At 38.4% G+C, this 14,722-nt stretch overlaps 1 pseudogene; it reads right to left on the reverse strand.

Moving 5' to 3' along the window:
* Window positions 1-3,265: 3,265 nt before the first annotated feature.
* On the reverse strand, window positions 3,266-3,712 carry LOC143685711 (small ribosomal subunit protein uS12 pseudogene; annotated as a pseudogene).
* Between the last annotated feature and the right edge of the window lie 11,010 nt (window positions 3,713-14,722).

Here is a 14,722-nt window from a genome sequence, read left to right on the forward strand (position 1 = left end):
AGGGAAATTGGATATGGATGGGAAATTGAGAGAATAACAGCACAAATAACTCTACTATGCTTTGTTTTTTTAAAAATAAAACCCTTACTTTTTAACCATGAAAATATTCAAAGAAATATGTGGGTGACTCCTTGTTTTGTTTCCTAGGGTGGATAAAGCAAATACCATGAAATGGTTTGAACAGTGGGAATTTATTAATTTATTGTTTTGAGGCAAAGGAAATGTCCAAATCATGGCATCATCAAAGTAATGCTTTCTTCTTGAAGACTGACTGCTGGCAATCCTTGGCTCCTCTGCTACATGGCAAGGCATATGGTGGCATCTGCTGTTCTCTCCCTTCTCTGCTAGGATTCCTTGATTTCAGCATCATGCTTCTGTGGCTTCTCTCTCTCTGTATTCTTTCTGTTTATAAAGGACTCCAGTAGTAGGATTAAAACCCATCCTGAATGAGGTGGGTCACACCTAAACTGAAGTAACCTCATCAAAAGGACCGACTTACAATGGGTTCACATGCTCAGGAATGGATTAAATTTAAGAACACTTTTCTTGTGTGCATACAGCTTCAAGCCACCACACTCCACCCTCTGGACCCCCAAAGGGGATCATATTCTTTCTATATACAAAATACATTCTTTCCGTCATAATATCCCACAAACCTTTAGTCATTTCAGAAACAATGCTAAGTACAAAGTCTCATCAAAATTTAATAGGGGTGTGGTCTTTTCCCTCTCTGTGGACCTGTGAAACCTACAGAACAAGTTACCTGCTGTCAATGTACAAAGGAGGGATAAGCGTAGAATAAACATTTTCATTTCTATAGGAAGAAACTGGAAGGAAAACAGGGGTCTTGGATCACAAACAATTCCAAAAACCAGCAGGGCTTATTCCATTAGAGTTAAAAGGCTGAGAGTCATCTATGGAATGATGTCTTATCTTCCGAGCTGATGGAGTAACAGCATCATCCGTTCCAAGTGCTTGCTCAGTGGCCATACCCTCCCCAAACATTGGGGTGAAGGTTCTACCCTCTCCAAGTATCAGGCTGGTGACCAGGCTCTCTGCAATTCCCAGGGAATAGGCTCCATCCTCTGAGAATACAGGGGTGGCAGCACTTTTCCTGAACAGTGGGGTAGATGGCCCACCCTCTCCAAGATCTGGGGCAGAATCACCCCTTCTGTATACATGGAGGTGTCCACTCTCTTGGCCCAAGAAGATGTCCTCAATCCAGACCTTAACTTCTATGGTTCTTCCCTTAAAGTGTTGTTACCTTCAGTCTGTCCCTTTTCTCTCCCTTTTAGTCCAGGCTGGCAGTGGTTCCACTCATACAGATATTGCAAAAAACTTACTGGTTTCATATGTAATACAAAGGGATCCAATCCACCACACAGTAGGATTTTCCCACAGATCCTTCCTGGATAACTGCATTTCCAATCCTGACTTGCACTGAAATGGCTGACTGGATCCATGTTCAGTTAAATCCTCACATGGAGCTCTATTCTCTGAGGATTTACTTTCTGGGATCTCAGAATCTTTCAAATCATCAATTTCTGGTTTCTTTGTACCCAGGAGTTCGGATCTCAGCTTAACCCTTTCTTCTCATATTTTACTATAAGCTGCAAGGAGAAAACAGGCTGCACTTTCCACACATACTTGGAAATCTCAGCTAAATATCCAAGCTCATCACACTCCAATTCTGACTGTGAGCCAACATCAGGAGTCAATTTTAGCAAGTTTTCTGCTATGTTAAAACAAGGATTGCCTTTCCTTCAGTTTCCAATAACACATTCATTTCCATCTAAGCCTTCACTGGAAGTATCTTCAGTGTCCATATTTCTACCAGCAGTCTCTTCAAAGCAATCTAAGCCTTCTCTATCAAACAGCTCACAGCTCTTCCAACCTCTACCCATTACTCAAGTCCAAAGCCATTTCCACATTTTTGGTATTTGCAATAGCAGCACACCACTCTTTTTTTTTTTTTTTTTAAACTTTTTTTATTAATTAAAAAAAATTAACAAACAAAATATTTAGAAATCATTCCATTCTACATATATAATCAGTAATTCTTAATATCATCACATAGTTGCATATTCATCATTTCTTAGTACATTTGCATCGATTTAGAAAAAGAAATAAAAAGACAACAGAAAAACAAATAAAATGATAATAGAGAAAAAAACTATGCGTACCATACCCCTTACCCCTCACTTTCATTTACCACTATTTCAAACTGAATTTATTTTAACATTTGTTTCCCCTATTATTTATTTTTATTCCATATGTTCTACTCTTCTGTTGATATAGTAGTTAAAAGGAGCATCAGACATAAGGTTTTCACATTCACAGAGTCTCAGCACACCATTCTTGGTACCAAAATCTGTTTTAGTTTCCTGGGCTGCTTAAAGCAAATACCATGAAATGGTTCCACTTAAACAATGGGAATTTATTAGCTTTCAGTTTTGAGGCCAAGAAAACGTCCAAATCAAGGCATCATCAAGGTAATACTTTCTTCCCAAAGACAGGCTGCCAGTGATCCTTGGCTCCTCTGCAATGTGGCAAGGCACATGGTGGCATCTGCTGGTCTCTCCCTTCTCTTATGGGTTTCCTTGATTTCACCTTCTTGTTTCTGTGGCTCTCTCTCTGGCCTCTCTCTGTCTCTCTCTCTCATTCAGTTGATAAAGGATTCTAGTAATAGGATAAAGACCCATCCTGAATGAGTTGGGCCACACCTTAACTGAAGTAGCCTCATCAAAATGTCCTACTTACAATAGTTTTACAGCCCCAGGAATGAATTAGATTGAAGAACATGTTTTTCTGGGATACATAAACAGCTTTAAACCACCACACTCCTATACTAACCAGTCATATGTTAGGGTATATATAGGAAGTGATGTACCAGGTTACACTAAATTATACCATGGCACTGGTAAAGGTGCATTGCTTTGTTAAGAATTAAAAGGAAAATACCATAAATATTTCTATAAAAAGAAAATAAATTTGGGTTATCCTACTAGTGCATTTAGAGGATAATTTCTTTATGTAGATTTTAGAATTATTATAAGATGAACCCCAAGTTATTTTAAAGTCCAGTGGCCATGTTTCCAGCTGGGTTGTTTTGGAATGATTATTATTTCTGATAAAACTAGAAGTTGTCTTTTTTATCCTGTTTTATCCTATAAAAAGTCTTGTTCCTAGTGGCATTGTCACGAAATATCATTGAGCTGCAAACCTCTTTTTTTTTGTTATATGAAAATGTATTACTGGGTTTGCTTTACATCATCAAAATGTATGATCTTGGTCTTTCCTTCTTGCCTTTATATAAGACCCAAAGTGAGACATTGGCTACTTTGGCAACCTTAAAGCGGGCTCCAGGAATGTCACCAACAGCATGACCTTTGCAACCAAATTCCAGCAACCAGAACTTCATCCTTTTCCTCAATAAAGTTCAAGCAACCATCGTTGGGCACCAAGGCTGTGAATTCTTGCCATTCTTGACCAGAAGGACCCTGACACACTTCCTGATAGCAGAATTTGGCTATTTGGCTTCAACCCCCACTTTTTCCAACACAACTCCTTTTGCATGGGAAGCGCCTCCAAATGGGCCGTCCTTCAGAGCTGTACCTAAATGGGTTTTCTTGTATTGTTTATCGTGCCCTTTCTGATCCCGTCGGTGGCTACCGAACTTTGCGGCAGTATTAAGACCGCGACATTTGCCCATCTCGCCTGCACCGTGAGCCTAAGCGAAAGAGAGAAGCAGCATAGGAAGCTGCAAACCTTCTACTACCTACTTTTGTGAGCCAATTCCAGACTCAAAGCTTACTAATGGAAATTATAAAACATTTCTCAAAAACCCATATTAACTTTTAAACTGGATGGGAAAAAAATTGCAAAAAAAAAAAAATCATCTAAAAATAAAAATAAGAAAAATAGCACTTGATTCCAAATTGCCTTCCCTTCTCTCTGAGAAGTAAATGAGGAATACAAATTCAAGATGAGGCAGAGCTATAACTCACATGAGAGTAAACTGTCTCACAAAAGCAGTCAGAATAGATCACTCAGTTGTTCCGTGGAACTGCTCAAAAATTGTTTCCTTTCAATCCACAGAGAAACCATCTTGCTAGGATCATAGTGACATAAAGAGAATGACACACGATTAGGAAAAGAACTGTCATGTAAGAGACTTGTGCATGATCTCAGATAATGAGGGAGCTGCTTAAATTCGGCACTGAGTCTAAAGTGAAAATAGTATTAAGGAAAATGAGTGCTTTGCTCTAAAAATGCTTAACTCCCCCCAAAAAAATTTTTTTTAAATGCTTATCTCTCAAAAAAATTTTTTTAAAGGAATAGAGAATTTGATTGCCTAAGTATTAAATTGGCTTTGTAAAAAAAAAGTAAAAAGGAGATACAAAGAAAAGTACGGGTGGCAGCTTTAGGAGAAAGATTTTGTTTTTTCCTCTTTTAACAAGATGTTCAATGATTTGACTATTGCCCTGATAATACAGAGAAGTAATACCCTGAGAAAACACTGTGCAATACCTCACCCTAAAATCACACTGGTAAATTACCTTTGTGATATTCATTTGGGTAAAAAAAATCATCCTTCATTAGATTTATTTTTTCACATGTTGGAATACTAAATTAGGTAGTTGTCTTACTAATAAGCCACCTTGGGTATTACCTGTGTACGTGCCCTATTCCAATCAGTGGTTCAGAGAAAAAAAGGCAAAGTGGGGGGTGCTCATGAGTGCTCCATAATGTTGGTGGTGAGGACGAAGTGCACAGGCCAGTTCTGAACGAGGCAAGTAGACCATCATTTTCACAAATAATTGGTTCATAAATCTTTACAAGAGCTTGTAAATGGTGAAGTTCAGCTTCACTACTCTCTGGCAGACTAATTATCCTGACTATTTAATCCTTAGGATAGTAAATATCCTGCCCTCTCAAAAAAGTGATATCAAATCACAGCAAAAATCAAAGGCTAACTTTCATCAGGAGAGACAACAAGGAGGAAGAGGGCAAATGCCCGGCTTATCCACCTCTGCAGAGCTCTGGTTAGTTCCTTTACGGTAATTTGTTAAATTAAGAAGGGCAAATCCTGTAGGTTACCTTAAATTGGAACAAGTCATGATAATCAAAAGTTAACATATTTGAGAAATCTTTGGTTAAGTTTCAAATCTCTTCCACCTTTTTGTTTTTAAACATTTTATTTTGAAACACTTTCAAATTTACATTAGTTACAAAATTAATACAAACCCCTATAGAGCACCCCTCAGATGCTCAGTTCTACCAGTTTTAAAATTTTGCCACATTTGCCTTATCATTCTACAATATATCCATCTATCTCGCAATCCATCTATCCATCTGTCAGTCTATCCATCTTTCAAACCATTTTCAGAGCATGTGAGTGTAGGTTGTATTTATCATGCTCTTTGAACACAATACTGCCATGTACATTTCCTAAGAATAGGATATTCACTTATTTAGCCACCTTAAGTACAGTTATCAAATTAAAAAAATTTAACATTGATATTAAGTTTACAGTCTATACTTCATTTTTTCCATATGTACCAATAACGTCTGTTTGATTGTTTTCTCCTTCCTTCTTAGATCCCACCCAGGATATGCATTGAATTTAACTGTCATTGTCTCTCTAGTTGCTCTTTCTTTTCTTTGTTTCTTTGTGGGAACATATATACAACATAAAAGTTCTCAACTCAACCACTCCCAAGCATACCATTCAATGACATGAATCACATTTCTAATATGGCAGTACCCTCAGGACCTTCTATTATTAAAACTTTCCCATATCCCCGATAGAAACCCTATGCCCATTAAGCATTAACTCCCCATTCCTCCTAGCCCCCCTGGAAACCTATACTCTAATTTCTGTCTCTATGAGCGTGCACATTCTACAATATTTTCTTTGTAGTTACCATGGAGCTTAAATTTAACATCCTAAATCTATAACAATCTGTTTTGCTTAGATACCAAATTAACCCTCAATCATATATACAAATCATATGCTGATAACCCTCTGTCGCCCCACCTTTCTATAGCTCTTGTCACAAATTTCACGGCTATACATTATAAGTTGAAAACCACTGATTTATCATTACTTTTTTTTAATATTGATTTATTGCATTTAAGACTATGCTCAAAAAATACACTGGCCTTTGAAGCCAATCAAACAAAATTGATCGCACAGATGCTTAACGTCTGATTATCATTTTTCCTAAGAGTAAGTTGCTTTGATTGGACCACAGCTAACAAGACTCATTCTCCCAAACACAATGAGAATTTTAATGGCAACTAAAAATTGCCTCATGTCCCTTTGTCGGTGCCTTGCAGTCACTGTATGTAAATTCATCTAACTCCTTGCAAAGGAAAAAGTGTATTTCGTTACTTTTTATGCATCTGCCTTTTAGATCTTGTAGGAAGTAAAAAGTGGGAGTTACAAACCAAAATACAATAGTACTGGCATTTATATTTGCCCTGGTCATTACACTTACCAGAAATCTGTATTTATTCATGTGACTTCAATCCATTGAACTCTTTCCCTTCAACCTAGAGAACTCTCTTTAGCATCTCTTATAGGGCTAATCTAGCAGTGACAAACTCCCTCAGCCTTTGTTTATCTGGGAAAATCTTCATCTCTCCCTCATTTTTTCAAGGCACTTTTCCTAGATAAAGAATTTTTGGTTGACAATGTTTTTGCTTTCAGCACTTTAAATAATGTCATCTGACTGATTTCTTGCCCTATGGTTTCCAAAGAGAAATCAGAACATAATCTTATTGGGGCTCCATTGTATATCACATATTGCTTCTCTCCGGCGTCTTTTAGATCCTCTTTGTCTTTGGCATTTGATGGTTGGGTATGATATATCACAATGTTTATCTATTGGGCTTTATCCAATTTGGAGCTCATTAAAACATCTTGGATGTGTATATTCAGATCTTTCATTAACTTGGGGATATTTTCAACCATTATTTCTTTGAATAGTCTCTGTGCCCTTTTCTGCCTTTCTTTTCCTAAGAGTCTCAAAATGCATATATTGGGACACGTGATGGTGGACCACAGGTTCCTCAAGCTCTATTCATTTTCCATTCTTTCTTCTTTCAGCTCCTCAGACTGAATAATTTCAACTGTTTTATTTTCAAGATCACTGATTCTTTTTTCTGCTAGCTCCAACATGCTATTGAACCGATCTATGGAATTTTAAATTTCTATTAGTGGGGTTTTTGGTTCTGTTTTGTTCCTTTTCATAATTTACACATCTCTATTGATAGGCTTTTTGTGTTCATCTCTTGTTTTCCTGATTTCCTTTAGTTCTTTGTCCATGTTTTTCTTTAGCTCCTTGAGCATGTTTGGGAAATTTCTTTTTCTTTTTTTGGTGGGGGTGGCAGTTAGGGGACTGCCTGATATATCTCAGGTCTGGACCTCCTCATTAATGGCTTCTGTTTTAATCCTCTACTTTCTCTGGGCCATCATTTCCTTTTTCTTTGTATGTTTTGTAATCTTTTATTAAAACCTGGACATTTTGATATTTTAGTATGTTATCCCTGGAGTTTAGACTCTGATACATCTGTTCCATAAGAATGCATTCAGCTAGTATTATAACAAGCTTTCTTTAAAGGCAAGGAGCTATCAAAAAGGAAGGAAAAAAAGAAAATATCTTTCTCTATTTTTGCAGATTGATTGGTGTGGTGCTTTCCTTCAGAGCTAATCCATACAATGAGTTTAGAGAATAGCTTGAGGCTATTATTAATGCTGTAATAATTTATTGACAAAGTTTACTGTGTGGAAACTGACAGGTTGGAGAGAAATATCTGTGCAGATGAAGCAGGGATGGGTTCTAGAGACAGATGTTTGGGGGCTCTGCATCTCTTCTGCCACCACCATCACTGCTGCTTCTGCTCCTGCTACAGCCACCACTAGTCTGAACACAGGTGGCAGCCTGGCTACCCAGGACTGCCCTGAGGCCTGCCCATGTGCACTGGGCTGCCAGTCCACTGCTCAGGTGCCTACACTGCAGGCAGCACCCACTTACCAGAGATCCCACCCTGCTCCCAATTTATTTCTGCTGCTCATATGCATGAGTTATGGACCTATGAAACTTTACTCATGAAACAAAAGCTCAAAGACAAAAGTATTGTTCTAGTTTGCCAGTTGCCTGAATGCAATATACCAGAAACAGAATGGCTTTTAAAAAGAGGGATTTAATAAGTTGCTAGTTTACAGTTCTAAGGCTAAGAAAATGTCCCAATTAAAACAAGTCTATAGAAATGTCCAATCTAAGGCATCCAGGGAAAGATACCTTGGTTCAAGAAGGCTGATGACGTTCAACGTTTCTCTCTCAGCTGGAAGGGCACATAGAGAACATGGCAGCATCTGCTGGTTTTCTTGTGGCTCTACCAAAAGGGACTCTCTCCAGTAAGCAACTCCACCTTCAATGGGTGGAGACACACCTCCATGGAAATCATCTAATCAAAAGTTACCACCTACAACTGGATGGGTCACATCTCCATGGGAACAATCAAAATGCTCCCACCCAGCAATATTGAATGAGGATTAAAGGACATGGCTTTTCTGGGGTCCACCACATATTCACAACGAATGGCACAGTATTAAGAATTGCAAGACAACCAGAGCAGCAGAGCATTCAATCAAGTGCTGGGACCCAAGTGAGAGGGAACCTCTGTGAGACCCCACTGGCGACATGCTCAATAAGTCTACTCTCTGTGTCCAGAAGTAGCAGGGAGGTGGCTCTATTGAGCAGCAGTATCTAGAGCCTTGCATCAGTGGTGTGGGCAGAGCAATGTGATGCTCCTATCCAGCCTTCTCTCTAGAAACATGTTTTAAGATAAAGTGGAATTCTGATCAAACTAAGAAATTGAGTATTTATGTCATTAAATATCAATTCTGCCACTACTGGCTGTGTGCCTTTTCTTCATTTTTAGAATAATATGGAAGAAAGGACTGTGGGAAGGTGGTGGAGTAGGAAGCTCTTGGAATCAGTCCTTCCACCAGAACAACTATTAAATAGGCAGGAATAGGAACTGTCTGAATCAACTATTTTGAAGCTCCAGAGTTCAGTACAACACTATGCAGCATCCAGAAAAGAGAAAGAGGAAAAGGCGGGTAAATTGCAGTAACAACTCCAGTGCACCATGCTGGTGCCAGGGTGCATTATAAAGACGTAGTTCCCCAAGATCTTGGGGGGGGGGGGCAGAGTACAGGGGTGATTATTGATCATTGCTTTTGATTAACTACTTCAGGTCACTGGGGCATGGCTCTGAGGGTGGCCATTATTCCAACCCACCCCTGGTAAAACTGGTAGAGTTGTCTTAAAGACAACACCCGTTCCATGAAGTTGTAACTGATATTTCTAAATTTTGAGATACTGAGCTGTTTGTATATAATTTGGTTGTTCCCAGAAACTTCAGGTATTTATGTGACACCTGAGACTCAGAGTTAGAGCTCTGAAACTATGAAAGTCAAGAGTACCGTATACAGGAACTGTTTAAAAAGTTGAAAAAGGGATCAGACTTCAACTAGAGATATGAATGCAACTGATCTGGATACATCTAAGTTAAACCAGAATACAGGGTAAAGGATGATATCATCCATATTTTAAACCTTCAACTTCTATGTTACACCAAAGGGATGAGAGGTTAATTCGGTGCAAAATTTATATTTTGGGTAGTACATTACCTATTTTGACTTCTATGGTCAGTTTTGCTGAACACCATAATTGCTTGAATAGGCATGAGATCTTGTTGATTTGTCCGGGTTAATGTAACACCCTGATATATCCCAGAGTAATTTGAGCAATGAATAAGAAATTATTTGCAAATAAAAGATACTAAGAGTTGAGAAAAAAATATATTTGCAAAGTCCCTTCGGGGGGACTGGGGAGAAAGAAGGAAATATTCAACTTCCCCATTGAGAGATTTCCTGATACTCTCACAAGTAGTGGGGACAACGAAATCAATAGGTCAAGACTTTGATCTTGGGGTTTGCCCCTTTGAAACTTATTCCTGAAAAGTAGCCCTACCTATAATTAGGCCTAAGAGTCACCCCTAGAGAGCCTATTTCTTTGCTCAGATGTGGCCTCTCTCTCTAAGCCAACTCAGCAGGTGAATTCACTGCCCTATTCCCCCACCCCCACATGGGACATGACTCCCTGGGGTGTAAACCTCCCTGGCAAGAAGGGACAGAAATCCCGAGATGAGCTGGGACATGGCATCATGGGATTGAGAAAGCCTTCTTGACCAAAAAGGGGAATAGAGAAAGGAAACAAAATAAAGTTTCAGTGGCTGAGATATTTCAGACAGAGTCGAGAGGTTATCCTGGAGGCTATTCTTATGACTTATATAGAGATCCCTTTTTAGTTTATGGTGTATTGGAGTATATTGGAGAGGGGAGTACCTGAAACAGCTGAGTTGTGTTCCAGTAGCCTTGATTCTTGAAGATGACCATATAACTATATAGCTTTTACAATGTGACTGTGTGATTGTGAAAACCTTGTGTCTGATTCTCCTATTATCCAGGGTATGGAGATGAATAAAAAAATATGGATAAAAAAATAAATGGTCTGGTGGGGGTGGTAAGGGGTAAAATAAATTTGGTAGATTGAAATATTATTGGTCAATCAGAGGGGGAGGTAAAGGGTATGGTATATATGAGTTTTTCCTTTTTTCTTTTTATTTATTTTTCTGGAGTGACGCAAGTGTGCTAAAAATGATCATGGTGATGAATACACAACTATGTGATGATATTGTGAGCCACTGATTGAACATCATGTATGGACTGTTTGCCTATAAAATCTTGTGAATAAAAATATTTTTTAAAAAATCACCCTTCCTTGCAGTTTGGCGGTTCCTCAAAAAGCTGAATATAGAATTGCCATACGACCCAGCAATACCATTGCTAGGTATCTACTCAGAGAACTTAAGGGCAAAGACACAAATGGACATTTGCACACTAATGTGCAGCATTATTTACAATTGCAAGGAGATGGAAACAGCCAAAATGTCCATCAACAGATGAGTGGCTAAACAAACCATGGTATATACATACGATGGAATATTATGCAGCTCTAAGACAGAATAAACTTATGAAGTATGTAACAACATGGATGGACCTAGAGAACATTATGCTGAGTGAGACTAGCCAAAAACTAAAGGACAAATACTGTATGGTCTCACTGATATGAACTGACATTAGTGAATAAACTTGGAATATGTCGTTGGTAACAGAGACCATCAGGAGATAGAAATAGGGGAAGATAGTGGGTAATTGGTGCTGAAGGGATACAGACTGTGCAACAGGACTGGATACAAAAACTCAGAAATGGACAGCATAATACTACCTAACTGTAATGTAATTATTTAAAACACTGAATGAAGCTGCATGTGAGAATGATAGAGGGAGGAGGGCTGGGGACATAAATGAAATCAGAAAGAAAGATAGATGTTAAAGATCGACATGGTATACTCTAGGAATGCCTAGAGTGTATAATAATAGTGAAATGTACAATGTACATATTTTAAAAATGTTTTGGCATGAGGAAGAACAAAGGAATGTCATTATTGTAGGGTGCTGAAAATAGATGATAATTAATACTTTAAAATGTCACCTTATGTGTGAGACTAAAGCAAAAAATATTTATTTGTTACAAAATTTAGATTTTGACTAGAGTATTTCCTAATATAACTCATGTAGATAGTTTATGTCATAAGTACTTGGAATCTCAGGTAGCACATGAGATTTTGCTGGCTTGTCCAGAGTGATCCCCCGATGAATCCCAGAATGATTTGATCAGTGACTGGAAAAGTATTTGCAAGCCCCCTTCGGGGAATGGTGAGAGTGGGGAGAAATTCAACTTCCCCAAGTTGAATTCTTGATATTCTCACAAGCAGTGTGGACAACCAAAGCTATAGGCTGAGCCCCCAGTCTTGGGGTTTGTTCACATGAAACTTAACCCCACAAAGGATAGGTCAAGTCTACTTAAAATTTAGGCCTAAGAGTCACCCTCAAGAGAGCCTCTTTTGTTGCTCAGATGTGGCCTCTCTCTCCAGCCAACACGACGAGCAGTCTCACCACCCTCCCCCTCTCTGTGTGGGACATGACTCCCAGGGGTGTGGACCTTCCTGGCAACATGGGACAAAGATCCTGGAATGAGCTGAGACTCAGCATCAAAGGACTGAGAAAAACCCTAGAATGAGCTGAGAATTAACATCAAGGGATTGAGAGAACCTTCTCGACCAAAAGGGGGAAGAGTAAACTGAGACAAAGTGTCAATGGCTGAGAGATTCCAAACAGAGTTGAGAGGTTATCCTGGAGGTTATTCTTATGCATTAAGTAGATATCACCTTGCTGTTCAAGATGTAGTGGAGAGGCTGGAGGGAATTGCCTGAAAATGTAGTGCTGTGTTCCAGTAGCCATGTTTCTTGATGATGATTGAACAATGATATAGCTTTCACAATGAGACCCTGTGAATGTGAAAACCTTATGTCTGATGCTCCTTTTAGCTACTATATCAACAGAAGAGTAGAACATATGGAATAAAAATAAATAATAGGGAGAACAAATGTTAAAATAAATTCAGTTTGAAATAGTGGTAAATGAAAGCGAGGGGTAAGGGGTATGGTACGTATAGTTTTTTTTTCTCTATTATTTTATTTCTTTTTCTGTTGTCTTTTTATTCCTTTTTCTAAATTGATGCAAATGTACTAAGAAATGATGAATATGCAATTATGTGATGATATTAAGAATTACTGATTGTATATGTAGAATGGAATGATATCTAAATGTTTTGTTTGTTAATTTTTTTTTAATTAATAAAAAAAGTTAAAAAAAATTACCCTTCCTTGAAACTATGGAAAACAGCTAAACGGTTGCGTTTACTGGGCAGGTGCTGAATCAAGAAAACACATCTTTAAAGACCATAGGTGCTTCTGGCACCCTTGCTAACTCCTCGGCAGGGTTCACTTTCTAGCTCTCCGCTTAATGTCTACGTGTGTCTTGCTCCCAGCTCTTCAGGCCATGTCCTGGAAATAGGGTTTTTAAAAATCCACTAAAAATAGCCTGTCCTGTCAAATATGAAATAAGATGATTAAGTTTTAATTCATAACTGTAAATATTTTTTAATGTTGGGTGCCAGGGATTTGTTTTAATGGAATGGCAGAAGGATGTAAAATGATTTTTTTTTTAGAGAGAGGGAGGAAGGGAAGGAAAGACAGAGAGAAGGAAGGAAGGATGGAAGGAAGAAAGGGAAACATCTTTAAACATTTTCTTGTTTTATTGTATTTTGTTTGTTTGTTTGTTTTTTTTACATGGGCTGGGGCCGGGAATCGAACCGAGGTCCTCCGGCATGGCAGGCAAGCACTTTGCCCGCTGAGCCACCGCGGCCCACCCCAAAAAGGATGTAAAATGATTTTATTCTATAGGCTTTTTATTCAGTTATCTGCAAACCATACATCAGGTACTGAATTTTAGCTAAACATTGCTTTAATTGCAACGCAATCGCATCTACAGCTGCCCAGGGATGTATGCATGTGAGAGGTGGTGAGGAAGCCCTCCGTCCTACACAGGTCCAAGCTGCAGCTCTGAGTCCTCAGAAGACAACGGTGGACATGAGGCAAGGTAACTCTTTACCACCATAGAGATGCAGCATTTGAAAACAAGACAAAGTTTATATGTCTTACAGAGTCTCAATTCTATAGAAATTTGATCAAGAAAGCCGTTCCATTGATGTGTTTGCATTCAGATTCTCTGGTCAGGGAACTCAAAGAAACCCTGACTGTTCATAATGAGCACCTCTGAAACGTTAATCACAGTTGGTAAATTCACAGTTGGTGTAAGTATTGTGCACTTACTATTTAACCAGTGCACAATATGGTGAGTTTACAGCCAAAATTAGGTTTATTAAATCTCTAAGGCTCTGATTTAACACATCTGTGCTATGGAGCTGTCTTAAAAATTGTGCACTGCTTCCTAGTTTGATGAAATTATTTATAAAATTCTTTTAAAAAGAGATGACTTATTAACAGGGGGGTTGTCAGATTACAGTTATTGAAATAGCCTCAGATGCTTAGGAGTTTCCTTTTTATTAGGGAAGAGTCTGCTAAATACTGGCCAAGCCAGTACCAGTCTTTGGGTATTTCAGGATCCCAAGGACATCAGAATGAAGTATCTGTCATCAAATTCTTTTTACAAAATGTCCTCAAAGTTTTTGCTTTCACATCTACAAAAGGATTTATTTTCCCAATTCAAACCTATTAAATATTCTGGGTGAAACAGATCACTCATTTGCCTATGATTTTTTAGAAAAGTCGTCGTTTCGTTAAAATACTGCCCTTATGCTTAATCTAAACTTTCATCAACTATATTTTAGTGTATTTATAAGTGGTAAACTAAGTTTCTGAAATTAATCTTTTGGCTTGAAAGAAAAAACAGAAGCATGGTGCTAGCACCAAGGCAGACATATAAACCACTGCAATTGGACTGACAACTCAGAAATCAACCCTCACATTTATAGTCAACTGATTTTTGATGAGGGGGTGAAGAGGATGCAAACGGGAAAGAATAGTCTCTTCAACAAACGTTGCTGGGAAAACTGGATCTCCATATGCAAAAGAGTGAAGGTGGACCTACCTCACACCATATACAAAAATCAACTCGAAATGGATCAAAGACCCAAATATAAGAACCAAACTATACGAC

This window comes from Tamandua tetradactyla, chromosome 6 (genome assembly GCF_023851605.1).
Source record: "Tamandua tetradactyla isolate mTamTet1 chromosome 6, mTamTet1.pri, whole genome shotgun sequence".
NCBI lineage: Eukaryota > Metazoa > Chordata > Mammalia > Pilosa > Myrmecophagidae > Tamandua > Tamandua tetradactyla.